At 61.0% G+C, this 18471-nt stretch overlaps 1 protein-coding gene across 2 annotated transcripts in view; it reads left to right on the top strand.

Moving 5' to 3' along the window:
* The first annotated feature begins 8007 nt into the window (after positions 1-8007).
* Positions 8008-18471, top strand: part of CLN8 (CLN8 transmembrane ER and ERGIC protein) — a 25077-nt gene continuing 14613 nt past the window's right edge. Inside the window, exon 1 of one of the 2 annotated variants that reach the window (XM_039877300.1) lies at positions 8008-8215. The gene's annotated coding sequence lies outside the window, so the exon portion shown is untranslated. Of the gene's footprint in view, positions 8216-11996; positions 12102-18471 lie in introns of those variants that run through there. The other variant, XM_039877301.1, reaches the window with a different exon arrangement.

The following is an 18471-nucleotide window of genomic DNA, read 5'->3' as shown; positions in this document are numbered from 1 at the left end:
GCCCTCGCTCCCCGGGTCGCTTCCGGAGCCCGCCAGCCCGCGGCCACCGCGCGCTCGTCCGTGCTCGCGGGGCGTCCGTCGCTCGTCGCCGGCGGCCGTGGGGCGGGCGGGGGCCTCGGAGGACAGCAGGGGGACCGGGCTGGCCACGCTCGCCGCCGAGCTCCTGCGCTGCGCTGAGCGGAGCGGGGCAGCTCGCCGGGACCTGGGCGCCCCAGTGCGGGCGCGCCCCCCACCCAGCTGACCCATCGCGAGGCTCCTTGTGCCAGGTTTGAGGTCGTGAGACGTCACCTCCGTGGCCACCAAACCCCCACCATGTGGCTCTCCAGAAACCCGGGGGCCACAGGTCTGACCTGTCGAGAAAGTTCAGCATCCGCACAGAGGCCGAGGGACGTCCGTGCGCACGCGGGCGGGACACGCGGAGGCCGCGGTCATCGCGAAAGCCCGAGAGCGCCGCCTCACGCCGACGGTGGTCACGGTCGCTTCCCTTCCTTCATGACGAGAAACGCCACACGGGGCTCTGTCTTTAAGTTTTGTCATTTGTGCTATGTGTGATTTTTTATAGACGTGTGTGTATCTTCGAACTGCTCTGTCAGTTGACTCTTCAGGGTAGCCTTTAAAAATCGAAACAGCCAAGTTTGCTTGTCCGGAACGACAGTCGCCATGTGAAATGCTGGCGTGCGATGGGTGGCGAGTCGAAGCGGAGAGGTGCGTTGACGTCTGCATTTCCCAGAGCTCGTTCGTGCTGTGCCGCGTCGCTAAGGCCGGGGCGTATTTCTGGCCTGTTTAAGACGGGACGGCGGGAAGGTCACTTACTGTGGTTTCCGGCCATGGACTCTAAGGAATTGGTGTTCGTGATTCCGATGGCACCAGAGAGCGAGACTCAGAAAAGGTTTTCCACGTGCATAATTCAGTGTAGACACAGCGACCATCGTTCCCATCTGACTTGTGTGTCACGTTCAGACACAGCCTCAGAGGAAGAGCCTCTCAGAGCGACCCACTGGACCCAGCCTCAGCGTCCCCGGGCCTCGAGGCCAGCAGGGTCGTGGCTGCAGACGGACGCCGGCCCCAGTGCCCGGTCTTCCTTCCTGCCCTCCGGGAGCACTGCCCAGCCCCACGCTGTGGCTCTCTGTTCCTTCCCCTGTGACTCGCACTTGGAAGCCGCCTGCTCTTCTGCACCGAGGACCGTGCCCGTGCGGTCGGCGAGGCGGGCACACCTCTGCCTTTCCTCCCTCATTCTCTACGTTCCACGAAGCATGGGGTTCATCGGAGCACAGTGGGTAGTAAAGCATGTGTAGCTTCAGAGTTCTACTTTTTTAAAGCTGAGTAGTTAAGAATTCCCTATAAGAACAAAACCCTGTAAATTGAACCTCATATCCGGTATATATTTTACCAAACAGCCTTAAAATATATTTGGAAGCAAAAATCAGTACGAATGTATATCCTTGAAAAATGCAAAAAAAAAAATTTCCCTGAAATATTCTTCTATAAATGAATCCTATTTCCCCAGAGTATTCAAAGCATTTTTCTACCTAAATAAATACCTGAATCCTGAGCAGTTCAGCAACGATGCTTCTTCCTGTATCCACTGTCCTATGTTAACAAGAAATGTATTTGCAAATATTGGCATTTCAAACAAAGTGACGTGTTAGTGAAGATGGACTGCTCTCTGCAGATAACCACAGAACGGCCGACGTCCGTCCGTCCCTTCGTGCAAGGGAGGGCATGGGACGCGCACGTGCCAGCCCACTCACGTGTGTGTACCTACTGGCAGCTGATGGGTTTTATCTCATTTTCTTGAACTTGTACAAAACATATAACAAATTATAAACTTAGACAACAGTTACCTATTTTAGATCCCAGATTCTCTGATCCTGACTTGAATGAAAGTATTCACTAGATTTGGATTAAGTTTTTTATGTTTTGTATACTCATTTTTATCTTAAAACCCCCAGAAGTCTTGGCCTAAACCATCCCAAGATGGGCAAATTGACCTACAGCTAAATTTGACAACAGTCATTGATTCGAAGTGGGGAGCGTGTAGGAACCCATTTGGTCCACCGAGTCCCAAAGCAGGTCACGTGACTGGAGCAGACGCCGCGCCGGGTGGAGTGGTGCCTGCTCACGTGACGTGACCCAGCGCGCTGCATTCAGCCCTCACGCGGTGACATTCCATCACGAATGCAGATGATAAGCCACGTTTACATATTTATATGTAAAGAAAAATAAAGCTGTTTAGAATACCTGTTAGTCAATTGAGCTGATTTATTGCAGCCGCTTCGAGCCGGTGCCGCACACCGAGCGGTGGGGCCGTCTCGCCGCGTGAAGAAGGTAGCTTTAATCCGGTCACGCGGTCGAAACGGTAATGCGCAGTGAGCTGTGGACGCGACCACACAGCGCGCAGGCTGCTCGCCACGTCCCCTGGGACATGGTGGCCAGTGCTGAGCTGGACTCTCGCTTCAGAAAGCTGCCCCTCTCACAGCCGCGAGCTGTCACCCTGCCGAAGGTGTCCCTTAGCTGGTGGAATCTGAACACAAGTGTAATACACAGGACGCAGAGACGGCGAATGGCACTGAGTACTGGCCTCATTTATCTCATACACTTCCGCTCACTGTCGAGTTTCACGTAGAACAGGACACCAGTGACAGCTGTCACGCTGTCTTAGCCACTGACATGACCGTCCTGTGTGTGGAGACTCGAGCTGCAGTGTCACGCCAGAGTCACACTTCTGCTTGAGAGGAAATGTGGCTGATGTTTGCAGCTCGAGGTCGGCTCCGAAGACCCAGCGCCGAGCAGAACAGCGTGTTGTGCAGAAAAGACCACACCGCAGGTCCCCTCTTTAAAAAAGGAAATAGCCACAAATCCGGTGACATGAAGTGTGGAGGGGGCCGGGCCGTGAGGAGCAGACGGCACGGCCCCAGCACTCATGGGGGGGTGGGGGGTGCTCCAGGGGGGTCTGGGTCCTCGCCCTGTCCTTGTTGCCTTTCTCAGTGCCTTGCTGACCTGCCACTATCTCTGCCACTTTAGCTAAAAGGCCCTGCATTGTCGGGTCACTCAGCTCCCCATGGTGTCAGCCCCCGGCCCCCAGGACAAACTCTGGATAGGAAGTTGTCAGGTCCCATTGAGGTGCCCAAACGTTGGGGGCCTCTGGGTCCCCAGCCCTCCAGTGAGGGGTGCGGGACCTGTCCTCACCGGGAGTCACCGTCCCTCTGCAGTAACGGACCCAGGCAGGCAGCCCACGCGGCCCCGGGGGTCAGAGGCCAGGGAGCATCCCCAGGGTACACTGCCAGGTGTGGTGCTTTCGCCTAGGAGTGCCACCGTCCTCGCTCGGAGTCCTGACAGGCTCCAGGACCTTCTAAAAGCAGGAGGCCTCGCATGCCATGTGTGCAGGTCCCAGGCTGGCCAGAGCCACAAGTGCCGCGGTTCGTGAGTGGGGACCCTGCGAGTCTGGGGGTCTGGCCCAACTTGGCCACCGACGAGCTTCTCGAGGAGCTGGAGATGGAGGAACACTGCAGGGGCCATTCTCCGCTTCTTCCGACCTTGAGTCCACGTGTTTCTAGAAGCTTCCATCAGCAAGCAGCAGGCACCACCAAGTCAGGCAGGGTTTTCGCCACCGCGTTAGCTCAGCCGCGTCTCAGGGGAGATGGAGAGATGTCAAGCTAAACATCAACGTGCCCAGGAGAATCCTGCTCGGCGGCCTGAAGCTGGGCGCGGGGTGCATCCGCCCTCTGACCTCTGACCCCAGCCCACTCACCCGCCTCTTCCCCCGGATGCCAGGGGGCTCCACGGGGCTCCCGGAACGGCGTGCGCCCTGCTGGACGCTGGCTGACCGCCGGGGGCGCAGCTGCTGGCCAGCGCGCTGAGGACGTTGCCTCCGGGCCTGCGCCGAGCCCTAGGCGGCGGCTTCTGTGCAGAGGGGCGGCCCGCGCGCCCCTCTCCGCGTGGCTTCTGCGCGGCGGCCACCTGCACCCCGCTGCCACGCATCGAGGCGGGGCTCCGCCTAGCGTCCTAGGCCGGTCTCAGCACGGTGTCACCGCCTTCGGGTGGGCCATCGTCCCTGCGGACAGTGCGACGCACTGACGCGAGCGCCCAGGCTGCCGAGCACGTGACGGAGCCTGCTGCAGCCACGGCGCACGGCACCCGCACAGGGCCCCGCGTGCAGCTCGCTCCTGCACCGCACAGCGGGTGGCGGCCTCCCGCTCCCAACGCGGCGCCTCCCGCCTCCCCGGACCGGCTCCTGCAGCCTGCGTCGCGGGCCACGCACCCAGGCCGGCCCGGGCCGGAGAGACGCCTCCCGCCGACGCTCAGGGAACGTCAGACGCTGTGCAGTTACGGCGTTAAAAAGCTCGTGAACGCAAACACATGGACACGCGAATCCCGGCCGCGAGCAGGGGGCCAGCGCAGGCCGCAGCTGGACCAGCCCGCGGCCCCGCTCCCCGTCCCCCGGCAGCCCCACCGCGTGGGGAGCGCAACCGAAATCGGGGTGCGCGGCGCCCCCTTCGCCACCGCTCCTGGCCTCTCGGTCCAGCCCCGAATCGGAGCGTGGTCCCTTCCTTCACGACGTCCTCCTTCCGAGCTGCCAGGAAGGAAGACACCTTCGCCATCTCCTCCACCGCGCCCTGGGGCAGCCTCCCGTGGCCTTCTGTACTGCCGAGTCACCTCCTGTAAATAGCTGTCTGATTAAAGTTTTTGAGAAAAGTAATGTCTACTTTTTATTGGAGTGAATTCTCATGTTCCTCAATTTCTCTATCTACTAAGAATAAATGGATATTTATGAAGACTACAGTTTCATATGTATGAAAATAATAGCATTAAAATGACTAAAATTAGTAGCACCGTGGTATCTAGTTAACGGTCGTTTAGTTAACTTGCTATTTAGTTAATGGCCGCTCCGGGATCTCTTTAGTCGCAATGAGAAGAGGCGCGTCAGGCGATCAGACGTCCCCACATCCTGGGCGGGGTGAGCCCTGGCCCTGGGGGCCACCTCTGGGCTCAGGGCCCTGGGCCTATTCCCCTTCCTGTCAACGTGACGGCTCCTGCCTGTCCACCGCATTTGGGACAGGCTGCATCTTAGAGGCCCCCACTGCCTGCTTCGGCCTGACCCTCAGCTCCCACAGCGGCCACTGCCGGTGGCCCCCTTTCCAGTCCCTCCCCTCAGTCCCCTGTGGAAGTGTGAACAGAGGTCTTCGGAAAGGACAGCCAACAGCCCTGCCCGGGCCGGTGGCCTCCTGCACATCCCCGCCGGCTCCTCGTCCACCTGCTCTGGCCTCCATGAGTCTCGAGGGGCTACGAGGTACGAGGCGAAGAGGGATCCCTGTGGATGCGGGGACCCTCCCCGCTGGCTCATGCGCGCCAGTGTCACCGACAGCATGGGGATCGGCTCACAAAGGGGTCCTTCCCGCTGTGACTCACCAGAGTCTTCAGTGAAGGAAGCCACTTCTGGACAGGAAGCACACGCCCGACGGGTCCAGCTTCCACTGACCCCGCCCCTTGTCACCGTACACGTGAAACGAGCAAAAAGAAAGCTTCAGACGATTTTCATTTTTTTTCCAGACTTTCAAAGAAAGTTTTAAATTTCGTGGCATTTCTCCGAAAGCATCCTACGTTTATCCACATGTGGTCTAACGCTATGTCCCCAGGGGTCAGTACTAGGACAGTCGTATGTGTTCGGCCTAGATGTGTTCATGCTGGCTCACCGAGGGTGACAAGTGCATCACGGCGGCGTGATGCTCAGGTAGGGAGCCGGTGCCGGGCAGATGGGAGCTCTGTCACCCCCGCAGACCAGGACGCCCCCCAGCAGCCTACGAGTTGAAAACGGCACCCAAACGAGAAGCGATTTAGGAAAAGCCAGCCACCCCAGTCCACGTTCCCGCTGGCTTTCCACAGCGCTTCAGCGAGCTCCCTCTCAAAACTGGACGTTGCAAGGTTTCTGCTCCTGGTTCCTGTGAGCGTAAGTGCACACCGCTGAGTGTGCTCAGGGGACTGTCACTTGCTTCTTCATGAAGGTGAAGAGGGCCACACCTGCCATCCCCAGAGAGGAGCGGCCCGCCCTTGGGAGAGCAGGTCGCTGGGCAGGTGTCCCGCGAGGCCCTCTTCCCACCGCTGTGGTCTGTCACAGTCCGGGCGTGGGAACCTTAACATGCCGACCACACACCTGGCAAGCGAGTTCCGTGACAGAGACCCGTTCCCAGCTCGCGGCCCAGGCCTTCCTCTTCCCGGCCCTGCCCCCACCTCTCCTCGGCCCCTGTCACAGACACCCCTGTGCTGAGAAGCCCTGGCACCACTGTTTGAGCCTTCTCTGTCCAAGGTCCCCTCCAGTCCCTCCTCCCCCTCCCCAGTGACCCCAGCTACGCCTCCTCCAACTCGTCACAGTGCAGACGAGCGTGAGGCACAGCCTCTCTGGGGCTCAGATCCTGGCCTCTGCTGCAGGCGCTGGGTGCCACCGTGGGCTGATGGCGTCCAGCCCTGACTCCTGTTTACCTCCATTGTCACGACCGAGCACACAGTCCTCCAGGATCCTCCCCGTGCTCACGAAACATTAGTTTCCCAAGGGGCCAAAATGCCACTTCTAAAGGTCAGCTCCCCAAAAGGTGGCCCCTGACCATGGCGGTCAGCTCCCCACCACGTCCGCAAGGCTCCGGGGCACCCGCCACCTCTAGCCGCGTGCCCCACAGCCGCTGCATCCCCAGCCCAGCTGCAGATGACCAGCAGGTCCCAAACCTGGCTGCCGTCCAGTCACCAGTGTGGCCGTGCGGCAGCCCCTCACTCTGGCCAAGTGCCTCGCTTGGCCTCACTGCCCCTGCTGGTCCTTCAAGGCACCAGCACCTCAGGGGGCTCCCGAAACGACGCTCAACCTTGTACCTACGTCACGTGTCACACTGAGCAGAGTGCACTGGGTCGCTGGTTTGGGGTCAGACTGAGGCTTTCTGAGCACAGAAGTACGTTGACTCCCTCCTCCTATGTCTGGCCCCCCGTGAGGAACGGTACCCGAGTTGCTGGGTGTTTAGTCACAGTTTTCTCACAGGTACTTCCGGTGACCAGCCGGTGAAGGGACGGTCCAGCTGCTCTGTGTCCCTACTGGTCACTCACAGATCCGTGGGATATTTATCGCATAGCACGTGTGTCCCATCACTTTTTAACTGGACTCGCAGGCGGACGAGCCGGCCCGCCGCTGTCGCATGGGTGCTGCTCAGAAGTGTGAAATTCTAGGATCAGAGTAGGTGTCTCTCACTGCACAGGAAACGGGGCTCCCGTCTCAGGTAACCGGGGACCTTAGCTCCGCCCCTCCAGGTCTCCACAGCGATACCAGGAGGGCAGCCAGGTCAGCGAGGAGACGGAACCTCCCAGGATGACCTCCCAGCGGCCGGCGGTGCTGCCGGGACCTGCAGAGGCTCTGGGTGCCCTGCTGGGGGAGCCTGCGACAGGCTTCCGAGCCTCCGCCTCCTGTCACGTTTGTTTCCGGCCACTCCTCCCACAGTCACCGCCAGGGCCACTGGGTCCGAGCTGCGAGGGGGCTGGGCCCTCCCACTGTGTGCTGGGCCCCTGGGCCCCCAGGACAGGCGGGGTTTCCTCGCACGGGGTCTGCCGCCCCCAGGTGAGTTCCCGCTGTGTGTGCACATTGTGCAGTGACCCTGACTCACCTTTGACCTTCTCTAGCACTCCCTAAATTCGCCCTTTTTCTCTGGGGCTCTGCTTGGTGAGGACATGTGACCGGTAGCTGTGTGGAAAGCTTGTGGAATTTTCCAAACGTTTAGCTCCAATAGCTGTCTCAACCCTACTCAGAGGGGGTGGTTTTGTGACATGCTCCAGACAAGCAGAGGTCCCTGGGGGCTGTCGCGCCCCTCATCCAGTTGGGCAGTTGCCTGTGACGTGCCGCCGTGTCCCTCTGAAACACCGCCAAGAGTCTCGCGGGCCGCGGTCGCTGCCGGCTCTGCGGACATCGCCGAGAAGATGCTGGTCGCGGGCCTGCATTTGAACGAAGCAGCTGATGCCCGGCAAGTGTGTTTGTAGGTTCACACATTAACTAGGGGCTGCGAGCGGCGGCTTCAGAAACAACTTTTTTAAGGAAAACACATGTTACAGTTGTTGGGCCTTTGGGCTTCTGGCGACGAAGTTAGAATCACCTGCAGCTTGAAGGTCGCTCACCAGAGGGCGCACGGCACCAGGAGCCCCAGCTGTGACCCGTCAAACACCCATTTTCAGTCACCGGACACATAAGGTCAGTGCGATTTCTACCTATTGGTTTCTGTTGGAGGATGTTGGTTAAACAGGGATTTGGCAAAGCAACAGTGTATTTCCAAATGTGAGCAGCTTGATACAAGTTTTCACAAAGTTGCCGCTGCTCTGCTAAACGTGAAATAATCATTGTGTTCTGTAACTAGAAATTACTGAACTAACGGGGCCAGCTCAGAAACAAAGTCTACGTTGCGTTAATAACGAAACAGATACAATAACATGGGGTGGGAAGTGACAAATCTTTTCTTTTTAAGACAGGAGGTCACCTGAGACAGTCCCCACCCTAATTTTCTGTTCTCGTGAAAGAAGGAAAAATGAAGCTCATAAGGAGAGGAACTGCTGGGCCTTAGTGTGTGGCGCAGCTCGGGGAGCCCGTGGGAGCTCAGCTCTCTCCCACGGCGGGCCCCGCGCCCACGCCCGCCCCCACGTCCGGTCGCCAGCTGCAGCTCCTCCCACGAGCGCCCCAGGCCCCACGCACGCACCCAGGATGGCCAGACACCGGCACCTGGTTTCCGCTGACTCATTATTTGCTGCCGCAGCTGGAGAACTAAGCTCTGAGCCCCTGTTTCTGGAATCGGTAGAGCCAATCGGCGCTAAGCAATTCATGGCTCTACTCACAAAACATATCGCTCTCCGATCGGGGGCCAATTACAGTGAAAAAATGGCAGAAACCCGGCTCCGGCCCCCCGGGCTCCATCTCCGATTGCATTAAAGACAGCCACTGGTCTGCGGAGGGCAAGAGGTGCTTCCTGGGGGCCCCCTCGCTGTTTCATAGCCACAATCAACACTTGCACAGAAATGATCTGGCAGAGATAAGAGAAAAGATGACCGACACCCCAGAGATAGAAACAGACAGGAGAGACAGCCCCTGAGGCTGGACCAGGAGATACGTTATTTAAAACTCGAGGTGATCGCGGGGTTCAGCAGCAAAACCAGCAGACGGAGGGGTCACCAGCGGTGCCAGCAGCGCCCAGGCCGGTGAGCGGAGAGATCGCACCTGGGCAACCTCAGCGCAGGTGCCGACGGCCAACGGCAGAGGAAAGCGAGGTCAGCGGTGGCATCCGCAGGCCACACCCAGGGCAGGAGCCCACCTCTCAACAGGACCCCGGAGCCAGAGGAGTGTTGCGGGGGTTCTCACCTCGTCTGCTTCTGTCTCTTCTGCCTCCTCCTTGCCCCCCGCCCCCACAGGGGCAGCTTGGGGCTGGCACGTCACGTTGCAGCGGTGGGCTCTCTTCCCCGTGTGGGGGAGCTGGCTGTCTCTGCACGCGCAGAAAGCTGGCGCCCGCTTTGGGCATACAGGCCCTGCAGAGGAGCTCTGAATGCTGGCCTCCCCCCGCCCTTCCCTCTCCTTAAATACGCCCCCTTAGATGAGCCACGTGCAGAAGTGACCTGTGGGCTACGACCCTCTCCTAGGGTGTCAGGAGGAAGGAATCTCAAGAAAACCGGCAGCGTCCTGTGGCCACTGGGCCTGGCCCATGCAGCAGACCTTGGAGGGACGACCCAGTGACAGGAAAGTCACTCGTTCTTCTTTCCAGGATGAAAAATACTTCCCCACATAGACATGTGTCCTGAGGTGGACAGAGGGTGACGGAAACTAGTTCGACTACTGATTCTAATACACCTGAGACGGCTCAGGTAGAGTCGGCCACAAGGGCCCCGCTGTGCAGTCAGCGTGGTGGGTGACGTCCTCCTTCCCGGGGTCTTCGTTGTGACATAATCGGCCCACTGCATTGTGTCACAACGACCTGGTGCTTGTCAAACGGTCACACCAAGTCTGTGAACGCCCGTCAGCTCACACAACTACAAACTTTTGTGCTTGTGGTGGGAGCTTTGGAGAACACAAACGTGCTGCTCACATCTCCGGGCTGAGTGTCACCCCAGCACCCCCTTCTCTTATAACTGGGCAGGCCCCGAACCTCGATACTGGCGGTGCGTGGCTCTAGGACCCTGAGGAGTGGCCATAGGCCTCTTCTGCGTGATGCATGAGTGGGCTGAGTCTCCCAGAGTTTACACCCCACAGAGCCCGCCCACCTGACGCCTTCTGCAGAGCCGTGCTGACTTCCTTGGTTACAAACATTTCTCAAGGGTGACTGCAGCCTTGGCTGAGGCCTTACCTGTCACCCTCAGCATTTTGGGTTATCCCAGTCAGCTCATGAGTCCCTCGCTCCCGGTGTCCTAAGCAGAGATCCCAGCATTTGTCACAGCAGCCAGAGGCCGCGTGACTGGATGAGGCATGCCCACGTGGGACCCAGCATCCTCACCTCTGGGGTGTCAGCCTGGCCAAGGACAGCCAGTGCTTCCCAGTGCTCCCAACGCACCTACCCAGTGGGACTGGGATGGGTGGGGGACAAGTCCCCAGGACACTGGTCACAGCCGAGTTCCATCCCTGGGCTTCTTCCTGCGGCCTACCCTTTTCCCTTCTGCTCCGCCCACAGGAAGAATATCAGGAAAACAAGGCGCTTGAGGCAAATACGCAGGGAGGGAGGACAGGATCCCCCTCCGAGTCAGAAATGACAGGAGGTGGCAGGGACGCAGTTAAGCCTTGTTTTCCGTGACTCAGCAGAGTGTTCTCAGCGGGTCTGGCCTCCCAGCCCCACGGTAAACACAGGGTGATCTGAGGCCCCGCGAGCAGGGCGCCCCTCCCCCTCCCAGGCTGGCGACCTGAGTCGGTCACCTCGGCCGCCCCCCAACCCCGGTCTGGGCTCCTGGAGAGGAGAGCCCCACCCGCTGTTCAGAAACGACGTTCAGCCACTAAACGTGCAAATCCGTGGACCCGACAGCGGGAGGGCGGGGAAGGGGGCGGGACAAGGCCAGACTGACAGCAGGGGGCGGGGCGGGTGTGGGCGAACCTGGGGAGGGAAGTTCTTGCGGCGCTGGGCCCCCCTGGGGGCCGGGGCGGGGGCCGGGGCGGGGGCGGGGGCGGACGGGGCCCACGGGCTGGTGACCGGGAAATTCCAGGCCGGGCAAGATGACGCTTCGGGGAGAGGCTGAAACTGGTCAGACCGGGTCCGAAATGCAGGTCCGGTCTCGGCCGCGGGTGCTGCGCCGCCGTGCCCCTCCCTGCCCGGACCCTGGCACAGGACACCGCGCGGCTCTGCTGAGCCCGAGGGCTAATCGACCACCAGTGTCAATGCGTTGACTTGTAAAACACATTTATATAAAACACGAAGTCCTGGGATAGTTGACACCTATGCAAATTCCGTGTGCTCCAGGGTGTGGTGCGGTGACTGTGTCAGGGCAAAATCATAAAACCCACAGCGACGATGCTGCGCGGGCGGCGGAGGCGCCTCTGCGCGCGTCAGCTGGTGACGAGCCTCTGGGACTAGGCGTCAGGGACGGCGTGGGGCCAGCGGGATCGCTGGGGTTCCCGAAGGGCGAGGACTCTATTTCGGGGCGAATTGTGCTCACACCCCCCCCCCAAATAGACATGTCAGGAGTCTTAATGTCCAGCTCCTCAGAATGGTCTTCACAGAAGTCGTCAAATTAGAACGAGGTCACCAGGCGGGGTCCCCGTGGAATACGCCGGTGTCCTTAGGAGACGGTATCTGGGCGCAGGCAGAGCGCAGGCGGGCGGGATGGCTCCGGACGGGCGGTGCCAGGGGCCGGGAGAGGCCGAGAACGGGCCCTTCGGGCGCCCGCCTGCCAGCGCCCACAGGACGGGGCGCAGGGCGATCGCCCCAAAGAGGAGGGGCCCTTCGCGGCTTGCGGCCCCGCCCTCCTCCCCGCCCCGGCCCCGTCCCGGCCCTGCTGCTCCGGCGGTCCGGTCGCCCTGCCTCTCCCGGCTGTGCCAGCTCCACATCCTCTCCCAGTTCCCGCGGGACGGTGGCCCTGGAGAGCTGGATGTCCCTCACCGCAGCTGTCATCCAGACGTGAGTAGGACGCGGGGTTTGAGTCCACGGCAAGGGTGGGTGGGGACCCAGGCGGTCCAGAGGGACCCTGGCTGGGGCTCACAGCTCCAGCCGCCGCGAGACGGACCGGGCAGAGCAGCTCGCATCAGGGGTAGAGTCTCACATTGGGCACAAGGGCCCGGAGGTGCTGGGGACGGGCCCTGCACACACGCAGGCACACACACGTGTGCACGTGCACACGCGCGTGCTTCGTTCGATCCCACCACACTCGGCACTTGTTGAAGAGACCAGGCCACAGGGCCGCAGCTCATCTACGTTCCGGATTCGTCTGGCCGTTTCTCCGTGGTCCTGTCCACTGCCCTCTATGCCCTGTCCCTCCGGGGCTGGATGCCTGGAACGCGGTGTCCGGGTGACGCCGTGACCCTCGGCATCACACACGAGACCGACACGCCGGCCGCCTGTACCGAAGGCGTCTTGACGGGAGTGGGCGTGGCTGATGAGAGCCGTTCTCGAAGATTCCGGAGCTGGCAGCGCGCTGCCCCTGGAGCCTGCGTGCGGCTGAGTGGCGGGGTCGGCGGGGCAGGGCGCCGTCAGCGGGGAGAGCAGAACGTCACAGCTGTCTGACGGCGGAGCCCGCCACGAGGTCTGGGCCCGGACGGGGCTCTGGGCCCGACGCGTTTGCCGGAAGTAGGTGACACTGTCGGAGGCCAGTCTGCCTGCTGCCCCCTGAGCATACAGCGGAACGCGGTGGGCCAGTCGCCTCCACCTTATGTACCGCCCTGGGGTCCCTTCCGACTTGCCGGCTCGGGCTGTTTCTGGGGGCCGTCGCCTCTCACAGGGTCGGGAGGGGAGGCTGCAGAGAGGAGACAGCTCAGGGGGCGCCCCCGGGAGGTCCCCCCACCCCGGCCCTGTGAACCACGCTCTGGGGCGCGTCCTGCTCCTGTGGGGAGCACGAAGGCCTTGTGACTGCAGGTGCACAGCCAGCAGGTCACGAGGCAGCCTCCCCGCCCCCCCCCGCCCCCCTGCCCGCCCACACAGCAGGTGGCTGGGGCAGCAGCAGGCGCTGTGAGGCCCTCAGCGATGCCGGGGGCGGGGCTGGCCTCCGACCTGTCCCTCCGGCAGCTCAAGCCGCCAGCGCCCAGTCCTGGCTGCCACTCGGCTAAGGCGGCAAACGTCTCTGTCCGCGTCGTCTCGTGCCCGAGAGCTTGACGGAGACGCCTTGTGGATCCTGTGTTCTGCTCTTGCTGCCGGCTCTGCTTTTCTCATGGTCCGCGTTTCTCCGCCAGGTGTCAGCAGGGCTGACGGTGCGGTTCTGAGTCCGTAGGTACAAGCTCTAGCAAACTGCTTTGAGATGAGCCTGCGATTTGCGTGAGCGCGTGCGGGGAGACGCAGATGCGGGATCGACGTGTGTGCGGGAGGAAGTGTGTCTTCGGCCCCTGGACGGGGAGCCACAGGCCCACGCGGGCCGCACGCGCTCGGTGGGCGGGCAGAGCTGTGAGGGGCCGGGGGGCTCGTGGGGCAGGGGACGGCGGGCAGGGCACAGGCTGAGCATGGCGTGGGGGCGCCCGGCCCTCCCGCCTGGCCTGGTGCCGTGAGGCTGGGGCTGGGGGTCACAGGCTTGAAGGTGAAGTGGGGGACGGAGGCGGACCCTAACTGGGCCCAGCCCCTAGAGGCGCCCTTCCTTCAGCCTCTGTTCTTCTGGCTCACACTCAGACAAAATGGGGCTTACACTACATGCCCCACAAACCGAAGCTCGCAGACGCGGGTGTGCCTGTCCTCTCCCTATGACCCCCAAGACGGGCCCCTGTCTCTTTCCTAGGCCTTCCTGAGCTCGCAAGTCCATTGCCTTTGAGAGGCGTGTGGCCTGACCGGCGTTTTGTGCCCAGGGCTTGGCGGTCAGAAGCTCACGGGTTTGCACGCTCAAGCTTCCTGGCGGACAGGACGACGGGCTTCTTGTCCCGTTTGCTCGTTGGTTCCAAAGCTGTATTTCTTGACCTACGTATCCGATGGCCACAGTGTCACACCCCTGTGGCCTTCTACCTGGTGAGGGTGCGTGCTCATTGAGGCTCCCTGGAGGATTGTCACGGTCTTCTGGTTGCCCTTGGTGGTCTCTCGAAGTGACTTCCATAGTAACAGGATCGCCCCTGAAAGTTCACGTGGCGCATTTCACCCAGCCTCACACCACACGTGACGCCGGACCTCACCGGGCATGTGGTCGTCCCACGGGGACACTGTGGTGGGCGGAGGGCGCTTGCAGCCCGGCTCCTGCTCGGCCGTTTTTATGAAGTTACTTTGGGGGAGGGGCGAGCGTGGAAGTTGGGAGTGTCCCCTAATCACTGGTTCAGGGGATCTACAGCTTTGCGCTGGCTTGAAGTCTGAACTCGGGGCGGTGGCCGGAGCGGGACTGGCAGGAAGCTCTCAGGCGAGTGTCACTGGCAGCTTTGCAGATCCTGACCTTGGGCCACTTTCAGACTTGGCCGCCTTGTAACGTCCCGCCGGGCATTCTAAAATTCTAGAAGGCCACTTCCTCGTTCACGTGCCATGGAGGAGATTCGTGTATCACATGATGCTTTGTGTTGTGGGGAGGCTGAGGTTTGAGCCTGTGGATTTGTTGCTACACAGCACACTGGGGTGAGCCACAGGTGGCATCTCCGTGGGTGGGAATCTGCGCCTGACAGCTGCACTCGATCCTCAGACCACCTGAAGGCCATTGGGTCCATTCCTGCACAGAACTGGCCAGACCTGTTTCGGCAGGAAGGGCTGCTTAGTTTTGGGTCGTGACTGGGGCGAGCGAGTCCTTGATGTCCCTGTGTTGTGGGCACAGCTCTTGCCGGGAGGACCAGTGGCAGCCCCGCCAGCCCCACGCCTACCAGCACGAAAGCCCAGGGGCCAGACTTGACCGGAGGCCCGAGGAGGGGGTGGTCCAGGTGACGAGGGGCTTTGGCGACCCCGAAAGAACAGCTGGCTCTATGGCCCTTGCTCCAACATGACCCCATCACAGTTGTTACAGTAATGTGTTTGGCCAACCAAGACCTAGGGTGTCCCTGTGTCCCAGGCAATGTCAGCCATCAGTTTCCAGGCTACCACGCTGAACAGAGAACCTGCCCTCTGCGGGTCAGCGGACAGACACGCAGCCTGAGCCTCGGGCCACAGAGCTTTGGGGCCAATCTCATGGTTTTACATGTGACTCAGAGAGCTCAGCCCACCTGGCACGGTCACGAAGCCAGCAGCGGCAGCGCCTTGGCGAGGGAGGGTGTCCAGCGCCCTGCTCGGAGCTGCCAGAACGTTCTGGGGCGTGCACCCCGCCAGGATGGGACGCAGAGGGGGCACGGCGGGTGCTCGTGGGAGACGAGCTGCTTCGAGAAGACTCCTGTTTCCACACGTGCCCTGTCCGTTCCGAGAGGCAGTCCTGCCCCAGTCATTAAAGAACACTGAGGCAGGTTTAACTTCTGGCATGCGAGGGATGGGCCACCGGCGGGGTGAGGGGAGCACAGCAGCAAGGGCAAGTGGGATTTGCAGCCTAGGAACGTGGTGGTGGGCGGCGGGCTGCCGGGAGGAATCCTGGAGTCCCGGCGTTTGCACTAGACCCGCCGAGCAGGATTCTTGCGGGGGGCGGGCCCAGGGCAGGGTGGTGCCAGTGCTGGCTGTGGTCAGATGTCCAGGTGGGGGACCAGCCAGCAAGCACTGGGCCCACAGGCAGTCGCAGGAGCCAGGTCGGGGGTGAGGTCAGAGCTGGCGGAGAGCCTGGCCACTGAGTGGCAGCGTCATGGAGTGTTTGTTCTGCCCCGCTATCTGCTGCGAACTTGGTCCTCAAGCTTCAGTCTGTCCTCTGGAGGCACAGTGTGGGGACCACCACCCCGAGGGAACATGCTTTCTGCCTAGTGACACTGGACTGAAAAAGGGAAGTTCCTCCCCCCTCCCCCCCACCTCCACAATGCTTAGTTCTTAGAAAGAAACAGGCAGAAGAGAAACACCTCCGGCCCTTGGCTAACATCCTTTAAAAATCTGTCTTCTCCAGAATTAAACAATGAACACGCATCACTTACACGATCGAGAGGAAAGATACTGTCAGAACTGTCCCCGCCACCTTCTCTGAGAAGTCCACCTCCGTCTGTGGGCTGCTTTGGAGCTTGCCTGTTCTCTGTGGGTGCAGGCTAGGTGGCTTGCCAGCCGCCATCCCGGGTGCACAGAACCCTGGCTTCTGGACCGCGAATGTGGGTGAGGCGCCCAAAAGCGGACGAAGGGAAGTGTGCATGGGCCACCGCGGAGCGCCCTGAGCCTGGGCTGACACCAGAGCCCTTGCTGCTGTTCCCTCGGGGGGAAGCAGGAGGTGGGAGCTTGCGTTAGAGGGAGGAGCTGGCACCTGGCCTCCGTCAGGACAAGGGCGGGTGAGCAGGACTCAGGCTGCGTTTCATCCAGTTCCACCTGGGTGTTCATCGCCAGTCAAACCTCTCATTTTTCAAAATGATTGCTTTATTACTGTGTTTTAAAGATGGCAGCGTAAAAACACAGTCCTCGAAAGTTTTAACCCAAACTGAGGAATTTATCCCATCTGTCGGAGCCAGTATGACTCATCTAAGTCTCAGTTCCTTACTTGTAAGGCAGACTTAATGACACCGCCCACGCAGGGTGACAGAGTGCATGGAGGAACTGGGAAGGCTATTGGCACGAACCTGGCACACAGTAGGCGTTCTCCGTGTGTTTATGCAGCACTTAGGGCTCAGGGCGTCACCCAACCTACGTGACACACCAGGAAAACAGCCCGTCCTGAGTGCGGTGACCCTTCTCCCTGATGTGCTGAGGTGTAATAATTTTATAATACTGATTTTCAAAGGATGTTCATAATTTAAATCTCTCATTCCGTCCCCACGGTAGTTCTGGGAGGTGGACGAGGCAGTGGTTCTCTTCACCATGTGACAAAAAGCATGTGTTTCAGGGTCTGTCATCTTTTCAGTTTAATTCCTAAAGGTTCTGACTGCCTCACAGAGCAGGCAGAGTGGGTGGAGGGCGTGTGGGTCAGGTGCTTCTCACACGTCGTCTCATCTGCTCCTGCAGGACACACACTCTCTGGTCACCAGGTCCGTGCCAGGGGCCTTCCTAGGTGCTGGGGTGAAAGGCCCCCATTACTCTCATGCAGCTTCCACTTCAGTCAGAAGTCACAGAAAATAAACAAATAACCCAAACGAACGTGGAAAAATACAAAATGTGCAGGGGTGCAGAGGGCAGCAGAGGAAGAAAGGGATCGGGGCAGAATTCCTGGGTAAGGTCCCTGCCGTGCGTGTGCTGACCCCTGAGCAGTCCCCCCAAATTGGACGTCTGCGGCCCCCCTTCCCCAGAAGCACCCAGGAAGTCTCAGCGTAGCCTTCCAGGTGTGCCCGCCACATGTCACAGCTGAGCCGGGTGTGTCTGGCTCCAAGACTACGCTCTTGACCCTTGGTTCTTGAAAGCCTGGCAATCTACACTCAAAAACGAGCCCCCCTGTGCCATCTCAGCCCCAGCTTCCGTGGGCAGGGTGCAGAGGAGGGCTGCCCTGGGAGGGGGAAGGGGCAAGACACTGCCTTTGGCCAGAACAATTCCTCTCGGGAGGTAAGGGAAGGTAGGACGCCCAAGGTCCCAAACCTCATTCATAGTTCATAAAGCTGTTTCACATGCAGGGTGTCAGGGGGTTGTGGGGGAAGTCAGCCTTGGGGTGTCCCTAGAAGTTTGCATGGAGCTTTCTCATCAATTGTATGTGTCCAGGGAGTTGGGGGGAGTGTCAGTGGGGTGTCAGGGGATTTGGAGGCGAAGATTCTCGGCAGGGGTGTGTTATCCGGGGTTGTGGAGAAGTCTCAGTGGGTGTCGGGGTTTTGTGGCTCTCCAGTGAGGATGTCCGAAGTGTGGAGAGGGCTCTCATCGGGGTGTCAGGGAGTTGGGGGTCTCAGTGGGGTGTCATGGGATCTCAGTGTGGGCTCTGTGCGGTGTCAGGGGTTTTCAGTGGAGTGGGTTCCACGCCGGTTCCGGTCGGCACTGAGGCATCGCCTGGGCCGCATTCCCCGCTTCCCCGCGCGGGTGGTTCCGCCCGCGTCCCCGCGCCCCCGCGTCCCGCGCTGGTGGTTCCGCCCGGCCAGCGCGCAGGCCCCGCCCACTGGGGGCGCGCATGCGCGACGGCGTCTGCGGCGCGGCGGGGACGGCAGTGGTCGCTGAGGGCCGGGCCGTGGCGGCGGACGCGCGGGCGGTGACGGCCGGGCGGGGCGCGGGCTCAGGTGAGGGCGCGGGGGCGGGAGCGGGGAGCCGGGCGCGGGCGGGGCAGCCCGGGGCCTCCGCGGGGAAGCGGCGCGCGCCCTGGGACTGTCGCCGAGAGCCGCCCTTCCCCGGGCCCGGGCCGGCGCGGGCGCCACCTGCGGCGGGACGC

Source organism: Pteropus medius, unplaced genomic scaffold (assembly GCF_902729225.1).
Source record: "Pteropus medius unplaced genomic scaffold, Ma_sr-lr_union100, whole genome shotgun sequence".
Taxonomy (NCBI): domain Eukaryota; kingdom Metazoa; phylum Chordata; class Mammalia; order Chiroptera; family Pteropodidae; genus Pteropus; species Pteropus medius.
This window is presented reverse-complemented; position numbering and strand designations above follow the sequence as displayed.